We start from the raw sequence: 9,669 nt of genomic DNA on the forward strand, positions 1-9,669 counted from the left end.
ATTGCAGGCGGGTAAATGCTCTTTTGTGCCGCAGCACGGCCTTGTTCGCCCGCCTGCCGACGCTGGAGAGGGGGAAGGCACTGGTTTAACTCATTGGGATGCAGGGAGCGACTTGCCTCCTTTTGAAAAAAAAATATATAACATAAAGGGGGGAGGGGCAATGGGGAGCGAGGGGGTCGGGGAGGAAAGGGGAGGGAGAGGAGGAGGGGAGACGTGCTTTATTGAGCTAAGATTTCCTGAAGCCGATGCAGAAGGAACTACACGACATCCACCAAAAGGAGGCACCTCGCTCGCTCCAGTCTCCCGGAGCAAGCCGTTGCTCCGGGTTTTTTTCCCCCCCTCCTCAGCAGACATGGCGTGCCTGGGACTCGCCGACAGCGTGGATTACGTGGAAAAGATACCCTTAAATCCGGAAGACGGGGATTAACCCTTTTAACTGTAAGTGTCGTGTGTGGCGTTCTTTGGGGCGTGTTGCCTATTTTATGATATAACACCCTTGATGTATGTACGCGCGTGCCGGGTTATTCTCGGACCTTTTCCTCACCGGTTAGATTGCACTTGGAACATGCGCTTATTTTTGTAATCCAAGTTAGAATGGTGGCTGTCATTGCTTTTCTTGGCTTCTGAGCCCCGATGTAGGCTCTCATACAGCTCGGGCTGAAGTGCAGTGGGCGCTTCATCTAGCGCCCTGCCTCACTCAGCAGCCCGAGCCTTTCAGCACCGGCGCCTCCCCGGCACGGCTCTTTCCGAGCAGCTGCACCCCGCTCGGCGGCCCTGGGTAAGCAGCGCTATCTCATTCCGCCGCTTTATACGCGCCACGCTGGTGGCGGATTGTGTCCGGGCATTGTTTCGGCGGTGGGGCGCGTCCCCCACCTCCATCCCCCGCTATGCTAATGAGGGGATTCCGATGTCCGGGCTCCTTTGTGCTGGGCCAGGGAGCCCCGTTCCTGCTAGAGAGAAAATGGCAGCACCCGGAGGCCCATTGTGCTCCGAACAGCTTCTCCGGGGTCAGGTCGGCAGGGAGCGCTTTGAACGCTGTCCACTTCAGCAAGAAGTGGCGAATAGATGCTGTCGGGCGTTACCTGCCTGCAGCCGGGCGGTGAAATCTGCCCCTGGCTGGCAGGGCGTTATCATACCCGCCCCCGTGCACGCTTTATCTACTTACACTGTCCATTAAAAGGGGCCACAGTAACTCCTTTTTAACGAGCCACATCGCCCCCCCCATACCCTTCTCCTGCCCATAGTTTGAAGAGCACTGCTTTAGAACCAAGGGATGTCTTCTTCCCCACGCCAAGGGGCAGTGCTAATGCGGAAAGCGGAAGTAATAGCAAGGCAGGTGTGTATAGAGCCCCCACACCCTGCACAACACACAAAAGCACACGCACTCACGCGCACACCCGTGCGCGCCACACACACAAACGACTTTCATTGTTAAAACCGATGTTTTGGGTTGAGGAACTACAACGCAGATTACGTATGAGTGCTATTTCTAGAGGTGGCAGCTGGGGGTTTGAGAACCCAGTATTTGTACCCGCTGACCCTCAAATGTAAGTCAATCCTAGAGAGTCATACAATTCTCCAGCGCGCGCCCCTTGCACATGGTAAAATGTAGCGGCAGGCTTGCGTTTGGCTCGTGTGCTAGCGATGGGATGCCTCCACGGAGTGCATTAGCAACACATTAAAACAGATACCACAACGAGAACGTTTTATCTCGGAGTGCCCAGTTACTGTTTAACTGTAAATAGTGCGTCTTGATCCCCACTGTGCACAGCTAATTCAAAATGCAACTGCCCAAGTGCAGAGCAATGACTGGTCACGGCCTGCTCGGTGTAAACAACGGAACCGTCCCGCGCAGCCATGGGCATTCAAGACCATGGACAGCGCATGCACAGAGCCTTCTCCGGAATAGCCACAGAAAGGCCGGTCCGGGGAACGTACCATGGCCACCGTAGCACTCGGGAATCCACGCGAATGCGGCCGTAGTGCTAGTGTCGTGGGCCATTTAAAGGGCGTCTGCCCCAACACACGAGCCTGAGCATTGGGGCTAATCGCAGGCACACTTGTCATGGTCAATTCTACACAACCACGCAGTCACACAGGAACTTAAAGCCACATGCCACGTGCAGACATGGTGAGAGAAATATACACACATATTAGCACACATTTGTTTTTTCCATGCACATGTTTAATTTGAAACTAAAGAACGTTGGGCTGGAAGGAAGTGCACAGGATTTTGGCCTCGATCTTTTTTTCACGAATTCTATTTTCACGTTCAGTTCAGTGTCGGCGCGATGGCCAGTGGGTGTCGCATCCGATATAATCTGTTATGTGTGCAATACTTTAATGCACTGTCCCCTATGGATGGTTAGAGGGGGGCGCCCGGTGCCGCAGCGCAGCATGTTGTGATAGCAAGGTCAGAGGTCGCCGTGCTGCGGCAGGTTGTGTAAAATATTCGGCGTTTTGTGACGAAAACTCCAGGCCCTGCCGCCCAGAGAAGGTGCCGGTGCAGTTTCTATGGCAAATCCGAGCCCCGTCTTCGCAGCACTTGCATGTGGAACGCGCCCTAGGCCGCAGTTGTTTCCACATAAGGGCAAGGCGTGTGTCATGTGGAGGTCTGCGTGCACCTACTTCAGGTGGATGCAGGAACTGGAAAGCACCCGGGAAATTATGCCGACACATTTGCTGTGCACCTTGTGGAACAGGAGGATGAGCACTTCATCAGAGCACGGAACGTGATAGCAACAGAGAGCAGAGGGGGCAGTCACTATAAACAAGCCTGGTGTGCGCACACTACAGCCCCAGGCCGCTACAACACAACACTGAATGCACCACTTCAAATATACATCTAACTACTACTTGAATACACACATGAACATGAATACACATATGTGTGATAATATAATCCATTTTAAATTCACCTGTTTTTAGTAAAATGACATCGAGTGGGGCCTTCAGTATAGGATGGGCGGATGGATATAGAGTCCTGAAAGAGAGAGGTGTCTTTTCCCGCAAGTGAGTGCAACCGCACTTCTCACTCTGCTGCCGTTTATAGGTCTATATATTGTGAGAGTTCCTGCCACATCTTGTCAGCAGGAAACCTATCGTATTTATAGAAAACATTATTACACTATGTGTCGAGGTATATTTATTTCCCCCACTCCCACATACATACACTAACACTGATATCTAAAGGGCCCGTGCATATGACCATATGCACTATAAGGTTCGCGTGCTGATGTTCTTCTCCCCCTCGTATGAGACTATGCCGAGGGAGTTTGCCTATCATCCGATGCACTGCACCAGCGAAACCCCATCTGTTTTAGAAATATATATCAGATGTTCGTATTATGCTTCCTCTGACAAGCTCCGACTCAGTTTACACGAATAACTCACCTCTAACTTCAGGATTGGCCTGTGTTTATGGGTCCGGTGTGAAGCAGAGGGAGACATTTACAGGCCGGTCTGCCATCGATTGGCATTAAACACGTTCTGGGGATGATCATATGACCGGAAGGCTCTGGAACATTCCACATAGGCACTGTATTGTGTAGGGGGTGGACGCGCGCTAGATACGCGTGAGTTTCCTATGGTTGTGTTTTCTACTTTTGCATGTCAGCACATAAAATGCATGCTACAATAGCTTTCTCTTTAAATGACACGTATTTCACAGATGAGATCTGTTTTCTAGTTGTTTGCGCGTAAGGAGTGTGTGTGTGATGAGTGTGTGTTTGTGTATGTGTATGTTGAGCTGTGTCTGTAAGTGGCTAGATCATGTGTGGTTGTTGCTATGAATTTTCATGCACTGTGGGTGTGTCTGTGTGCACATCTGTGTGCTGGCGTGCGTACGTGTTTATCTGCCTGTGCGGCTTGCTGAGCGTCTGTGTATCACTTTGTGTTGGTGTGGCTTCTGGTAGGTGTGTGTGTGTGTGTATGCTGGTATATATGTGCATGCTTGTTTTTATGTTGGGTGTGCATTTGTGAGATAGAGAGTATGGAGTGTGTTGGTGTGCGTTTCAGTTAATTTGTTGATATGTCTGTGCGTGTTTCCATGGTTGAATGTGTGTTTGCGATTGTGTGGTGGCATGAACGTGTGTTTGTTGTTGGCGTGCGTTTGAGTGCCCCTTGGGATGTGTGTGCATGTGTGATGTTATGTGTGTGTTGCAGTCGTCTTGGCGTGCCTCTGTTTGTGTGTGTGCAGGTTAGTGTGTGTTGACGTGTGACTTGGTGGCGGTGCGTGTGTGTGTGTCCTGCTGTTCTTTAGTGGTGGCGCCCATGCCTAGAGTTGCGAGCTTACTGGGCCCTCTTGGATTTCAAGGACACTGGGAGATGATCGGGTCTTTGGGAGCCAGCATCTGCCTGGCGGGTGACGTCAGCAGCCGCGTGTAATCCTCTTGTGCTGAAGGCAGATGCCTTATTTGTTGGGCTGCAGAGCCATTCCCCGTGATTCTGGATCAGCGAGCGAGGGGCACAGACCGGGCTGCTCTGCCCTCCAGCCCCTCGCATCGCCGGCTTCCTGGAACAGCCTTCTCGCGAGCGCTGTTGAGAGAGTCTGGTAACCTAGACGGTCTCATTGGCTTGCAAGCATTTGAAGCGCCGGGGAAGGGACGCTGTCTTTGTATTTTTCTTCATAATTTATAATGAATTCTGTTGAATTTCGTGTTGTTTTGTGTGGGGTCCTCCAGGGTGGTGCGGTTTAGACACTGCGGGTGGATGCGATCGAGTGTTACCTTATCTTGGGCTGTTTTCATCTTTTGCGACCTTTCTCCATGATCATGTTACTTTGTGCATTTGCGTGGTGTCTGCCTTTCTCTTCCCAGTGCAGCCAATGGCCCGCGATGCTTCAGTGTGTCTTGTTACTACCTAAAGATAATTATGTTATTCCGAGCTTTCACGTTGGTTCCTTTCTGAGGCTATTCGCGCCCATTACGTTGCTGTGATTTTGATGTGTAATGCACATGTGTTTTGACCCCGTCTTTGTCTCCCCGTTTCTAGACTCTTCCCTGGGAACGCTGACGGCCGACTGGGAGGACCTCCGCCATCTTCTCGGACCACGGCAGGGGCCGAAGTCTCCCAAGAAAAAACAAGAGGACCACCCTTTACCACCTGTCAGGAAGTACCCCGAGCGGTCGTGTTATTCTCTCACACCCTGCACTGCACGCCAGAAGAGAGAGCGTGCGCTTTGAGAGTGTGGTGTTCAGTCAACTCACCCCCGGCTCGCAGCCGGCAGCAGCGTGACCCCGCAGCCTGGCTCGGCGCACTGGGAGCCGCGCTAAAAGGCCTGCACGCATCTATGCCCGCAGAGGCCCTGCTTTCCAGGCGAAGTGTCTGCGTGCGTGCAGGGGCAGATGGGCCGCCCGCGGCCCCCAGGGGGACCACCGGGCGCCGTCCCTATCATGTGTCTGCATTAGTAGGAGAAATGACAGTGCCCGCGGCTCAGTTCAGCTCATCGGGTCAACAGAAAGGCGGCAGGCAGCCCACCCCAGGCCCTGAAGGGGTACATGATGCGCTCTGCCCCCTGCACGTGGCTTTCGCAGAGTGTGCACTGTAAGGGGCTCGGTGCGGCTGATCCATTTGCTGTTCTTTGACGCAGGACGGAGAACAGACACACGTGCACTGAGTAATTAAGACCACTCTGAAACGTTCTTGATGTGCGCACACAGGCTGTTTTTGAGATAACACAGTTTATGTTGGGGGGTTCGGCATGTTGAAATATATGGGGTGGGGGAGCGGGGTATAGTTTCAGCTGCCGGTAGAGGCGGGGAGCACAGCCTCGGCCTGCATGGCACCGGGAGGGGGGCAGTGTGGGTAATGGGCTGCTCTGGGTGGCATCGATCTCCTGCATCGCCACCGACCCTGCCTCGTGGATATTCAAGACTTGGGCTCTCCGTGTTCACAGCGGACCTTGATTTAATGTCATACAATTAAGGCACGCGGTGAATGCCAAGGGCTGAGCCTGCACTCTACGGCGACATGTGGGGGGATCAACGGGGCCACCCGACCGCAGGGGGCCGGACACTTTCTGAAGTCTGACTTTCATGACATTCTAACTGAGTTCTGATGTGTTGACAGTGTATGCACAGCTTGCTTTGTATTGTATGATGTAATGGTGAAGCAGCCTTCTCTTTGCAACAGCCGGGTGATGTCTCCACAGCGGCCCTGGCTATGCCACCACACAGATCTAGAATGCACCGTAACCAGAGAGGGCACGTGCCCCACTGTGGTTTGCCCGAATCCGGAAGGCCAGCTATCCTCGACACGGCCATGTGTTCTGCATCTCTGCCAAGGACCCGTACTAAAGGGCATGGGTTCACGAATCGATTGGTTACCGGTGGGGCTCAGGTAGACCCGCACTGCGCCAGAGTGCAATATACGATTCACAATTGCTTATAGGAATAATGAGGGCTGCACCAGAAATGTGGACTGTTCTGGGGTGTGAACAGGAGCCGTGTCCTCTGCATGCAGGTTCGTGACATACCCACATACTGTGTTGATGTACCAGGTTCCTTTATATGTACGTCCATCTTGTAATGCCGCTGATGCAAATTGCATGTATGTCTGCGTGTGGATCATAGATGGGTGGGAGGAGGGGAGTGCTGGTGAGCGGGAGTGCTGCTGTTGCCCCCCGGCGGGGCCTACCCGGGAGGACAAAGGATGCCGACAGGCCTCCCTTTGTGTGCCTCTGCGCCCGGCCGCGGAGGAGCTGTCCGGGGTCCTGAAACATCCGCTCACCCCCAGCAGCCCTGCGCCACTCATGCTGCCATTGAGTCAGGACCCCGGGCACGTGTGTTCTTTGAACAGGTACCGCATTTTACAGGGATCCAGCGGCGAATTAACCTTTTGTGGTTTAGCACACACTGCTCTAGTGAAGCAGCGTGCCTCTTCAAATTAATAGTTGGAGGGGCCAACACCAGACGGGGGGAAGGTGAAACGCTTGTGTACAGCCGCGTTATACATGACTTATATCAAGGACGCTAGGAGGCCTATACCTTGTTAAGTGTAAGGCGCTGAACACCGTTCATGTGATTTCCTTGTGCCAGGCCCCAGACAGCAAAGGCATCACATATTACAGAAATTCCAATGGTCCATTTTGAATAGAAAGTGCAACACCTGGTTCTGCTAATTGATAATGCACAAACACACACACAGTCAAAGGCAGTCATTGTTTTCAGGCCTCTTGTATGATATTACAGGCAGTCTGTTTGTATAGTAGTATTGCAGCTTTAGATTATCTGGTAAAATCCGAGGACTAGTGAAAACATCCATTGTAATCCCCAAGCATTCACAGTCTGCATCTATACTAGGTGAAAATATGCACTGCATACATGCACCCACACACGAGGGTGTCATGTTATCTATCCATCTATATTTCTATACACTTATGTGAGGAAGCATGGCAAACACACGCACATGCTGCATACCTATTGAAACGTGCCATTTCGATGTAGATGAACACACACACTCACACACACACACATTTCTGTGGGATACTGGTATCTTTCCGCAATAGCCTGCAGTGCACGCGCTCACTAAACGTGAGCTGTGAAGTCATATCAGTCATATACTAAGGACATCCCTGGCTAATCGATTGTACTAAATTATTGAAATCACTAGTGATGCCACAGGGCCATTGACTGCTCCAGCACATGTCACGACTATCGGGTTTGCTAGAATATGCTGTACTGCTGCGAGAGATTTTTATTTTTACTGGGGTGGAGGTCGGGAGGCGGGATCCCTTTGACATGGGAGAGGGGCAGTGGGCTGGAATGCATGCAAGGCAGGAATATCACAAGACAGCATGTAAAAAAGGCTGTCGAACAATAACATCACCATTAAATGCATGCACTATAGATACAGAACTGCAGGCAGATGCAAATAGATAAATGGACGGTCTAGAAAGCAAAACAAATAGACCCATACTATGGAAGGAGGACGAAGAGGGGAGAGGACATGAGAAATATTAAACACAGAAAGAAACCTGCAAAACATAAACATAAAAAGACAATGAATGCCAAAGGCCTTTACAGGGTTAGGATTCTCGCACCTGTTTATTATTCTGAATAAAATGCTTCTAAGCGAATGTTAAAGGGATATTTCACGTCACCTCATACTTTATAATGCACTAGGCCTAACTCCTCCTGCCTCTACATGGCAGTTGACCTCGTCTTTATCTTCCAGTGGCCTTATAACGTCTAGTCGGGGTACCTTTATCATAGCTGTACAACATGGGGGCGATGGCGGTTCACTCCTACCTTCTTAAGCGCTTTTTCTGCAGCACTTTCTCTTCCTTCAGAGACCATGCATTCTAAATATGTGTTCCGCGTTTTAGTGGAGGGTTCTACTCTCCTAAGAGTTCCTCCACAAAAGTGATGTTTTCCAGGATCCTCCCGCAACTTTTCAAACGACTTTTAGAAATAAAACATGAAAAAAACAAAGACAGTAAAAATTGTTAAAATGTTCTAAAATTATATTTGACTTCTTCTCCCAGTCAGACATCTCTCCTTGGCTTTTATCAATCAGAGTGCCTCCCACACAAGATAGTAGACGGGGTCTTCTCTGCCCACTGCACGGGTTTGCTCACTTAGCACATGCAGGGCTGGGGGCTCCTTCACCAATCCTCCTTCTTTAATCATTCTGATGAAAGCCTCTACACTGGAAGGGTCCTTTTGAGCACCTCTAAACTCCATCAGGCAGCCATGTCAGACTGCTTCTAATACCATTGCTCGTTTGCTGTAGAAATTGCCATCACGGTAACTCCTTTCTCCTAAACTGAGCTTTTCATCCTCACTCGCTTACCTGACGACTAATCTACAGATAAGCAACGCGCATCACTGCCCGCACAACCATATTCTCTGCCCCTTACTCCTTTTGTTCTGCCCAAAGCATTTGCCTTTTCAATGGTCTAATCTCTCTTTCCTTCTACCACCCTCTTTCAACTCTTCTTTCTTCCTCTCCTCCGACTATGGTCTGGTACCATCTGGCCGGGCACAATATGCCATTCCTTGGGGCAAGTTTGACGTGCCGTAAAACCACTATGGATCAGTGCAAATATTGAGGGCCTGATTCACAGAACATTTTCCTATGGAATTGCACCATTCTAAAACACTGCTTTGAATCAGGCCCTTAATAACATAACATTTGAGACATGCTTTAAAAAAAACAGCAGCCTCCCATAGTCCCTCGCTGGCCTCTATGCCTCACATTCTGATTTAATGTATTTATTTTGTCTGCTGTACTTTCAAAATGTAAACATGACAGAGGTTAATGGACGTCACATAGAATTGAATGCTCACAATATGTACATGTTGTCATCCAGTATCACATGACAAGCTCCTCAGTGTGAATAGTTGGACAATAAAAACATACTTTTTGTAGTTTCAGAAATGAAATACGGGTTGCAGTTTTTTTTTGTTGGAGTCCGTCTTCATTTATGTAATCCTCCGACCCCTTCCCTCACCACCTGCGACCTTGGTGTGTAGACCCTCTCATATGTAGACACGATGGTTCCCACTAGAGCCCAAATGAAGGGTTGTATGAAACACACAGACACACGCGTACTCATACCGCTAATAATTAAGCCAATATATACTGTACACAAAGGGAGAAAGCTCGATAGATACTCTTGCACAAAAGTGTAACTGTATCCATCATTTTTCTCGAGAGTTTTGGAAA

At 50.2% G+C, this 9,669-nt stretch overlaps 1 long non-coding RNA gene across 1 annotated transcript; it reads left to right on the plus strand.

Moving 5' to 3' along the window:
- The first annotated feature begins 248 nt into the window (after positions 1–248).
- Positions 249–9,386, plus strand: LOC138497562 (uncharacterized). The gene is made up of 2 exons (XR_011278611.1): positions 249–438; positions 4,993–9,386. It is a non-coding gene; the product is annotated as an uncharacterized lncRNA (long non-coding RNA).
- The last annotated feature ends 283 nt before the right edge of the window (positions 9,387–9,669 follow it).

Source organism: Ambystoma mexicanum, chromosome 5q (assembly GCF_040938575.1).
Source record: "Ambystoma mexicanum isolate Mex_15411 chromosome 5q, UKY_AmexF1_1, whole genome shotgun sequence".
In the NCBI taxonomy this organism is placed as follows: Eukaryota; Metazoa; Chordata; class Amphibia; order Caudata; family Ambystomatidae; genus Ambystoma; species Ambystoma mexicanum.